The sequence below is a fragment of the Nicotiana sylvestris genome, chromosome 5 (genome assembly GCF_000393655.2).
Source record: "Nicotiana sylvestris chromosome 5, ASM39365v2, whole genome shotgun sequence".
Taxonomy (NCBI): domain Eukaryota; kingdom Viridiplantae; phylum Streptophyta; class Magnoliopsida; order Solanales; family Solanaceae; genus Nicotiana; species Nicotiana sylvestris.
Window position 1 is genome coordinate 142,904,349 of NC_091061.1, and position 2,003 is coordinate 142,906,351.

Consider the following 2,003-nt stretch of genomic DNA (forward strand, 5'->3'; position numbering starts at 1 on the left):
GCTATATACACAAATAGTGAATACAATCATGCAAAGGTTTCTCATGCAAAATGCTGATATTGAATCTATTGTCACCCCCGCATAAGGGCCCTCATGCTATTCTCCAAGTACATAAAATTAGCTACATGATTTGACATCTTTAAATAAATTGTCCAATTTCTCCAATCTATGATGTCTTTCTATAAATAATGATCGAATTTGTATAAAACCCACAAAACATGCAGATATATCTCTATAATCAAAATTTTAGAACGTCAAAAATGGTTGTTTGTAACCAAAAAACGCATTGGTTCTTGGTCATTTCCTTCTTGTTCTGCTTCTTCTTGATCACTTGCCTTGGTAAACAAAATCTCCTTATTTATTTATTTATTTATTTATTTATTTATTTATTTCTAGTTATCTCTTATTGGATGGAGAAATAATCCAGTTTTCTAGAAAATATATATAGAGATCTTGTCATTTATCTAATATAGAGTTTTTATATTATTGTTCATATTCTTCGGTTTTATTTTCTATTTTTGCAGCAAGGAATTTACGAGTTGATCTTTATGAAGCTCAAAAGAGTGAACAAGAAATTCTTGTAAAGAATGAAGAGCAATCAAACTGTAAAGACTCGGTAGCAATAGACGTAGATTACACTCCGGCCCGAAAGAAACCTCCTATTCATAATTAGGATGGAAAAAGTTTACAAACTTAAGTTTTAATATCCCGAGACGAATCCAAAGTTTGAAGTTTGTGGATTCTATTTTTATATGTGTTATTTTCTCTTGCACATATATAGTCCGGGCTAGGCGCATTGAATTTTTGTCAAGGTTTCTGAGAATTTTTTGGGAGTAATATGAATATAGAATGAATGTCGATGAGATTATGTACATATATATACATCTTTTGATGGATTATTTACGTGCGTTTACATTCATATGACTTTATGAAGTTTTTATGGCGATATACGAAGCTTCAAATAATAATATTGAGAGATGTTTATTTGTTACTATTTGATATTTTCACTAATTCAGAATTATTAAATACTCCTCTGAATTTGGTATCTATGTTATGAGCAATGACTGCATTTTATTTGACTATTTCAGATGTATTTTAATTTCTCCTTTGTTGCATATATACTTATCTTACATTTTTTACTTAGCAACAAGATAATGAATGGTTGACTGTTTATTATCTCTTGCTATTATTTTGTTTGGAATTGAGAGAGGTAAAATAAGAGGAAAGTAAAAACTGAAAACAAACGCATAGACAATTAAAGAGGCGGCTATAAAACTTCAAACAGAATTCAATTGGACAAGGACACAATTGTTCAAAGTTATATATAATCTTACAATTCCAATTATAGGGGTCGAAATATAAATTTGGAAGGCTTTATTTTTCCAAAGGAACAGATATCACACACTCACACCGTTGAAAAAATGTAAGCTTAAGGGGGCTAAATAGATAAAAGAGAAAATTGAGGGGCTTGGGCAACTACTTTAGTTTATTACATTCAAAAGTTCCCAGCGCCCTTTTTTGCTATTTCCATTTTTAAGAAGAAACTAATAGTAGTTGCGCCTGAATTCTAATCAAGATTTTCATTAAACTCTTCTTAGTTCAATATTATATAAAATAAAATTTGACAAAAAGAAAAAGATTATCTAGCACTATAAATCTCTATATTTTTTTTACTGAAGTACATTACTCAAAGGGTCACTCAACTATCCGAAATTGCCTATTAAAGTCATTTTTCTTTCATTTTTAACAACAAAGTCACTCAATTATGCTTATAGCACTCAGAAGGTCACTCAATTAGATTTCTCAAACTTTTGATTGCAAATACATATTTTACGCTCTAAATTATCAACTTTTATCTTCTTTTTATTTTTCTAATTTTTTTTAATATTATGATTTTTTTCTTTTTAATTTATTTTATGTACTTATCTATAGAATAAATAAGGTTTATTTTTAAATTAAAAAATAAAATAGTGTGTAAGCGTATATAATGTTGGAATAATAAA

The 2,003-nt window shown here is 28.4% G+C and overlaps 1 long non-coding RNA gene across 1 annotated transcript; it reads left to right on the forward strand.

Moving 5' to 3' along the window:
- The first annotated feature begins 211 nt into the window (after positions 1-211).
- On the forward strand, positions 212-924 carry LOC104229858 (uncharacterized). Its single transcript, XR_711744.2, has 2 exons — positions 212-339; positions 525-924. It is a non-coding gene; the product is annotated as an uncharacterized lncRNA (long non-coding RNA).
- Positions 925-2,003: the final 1,079 nt, after the last annotated feature.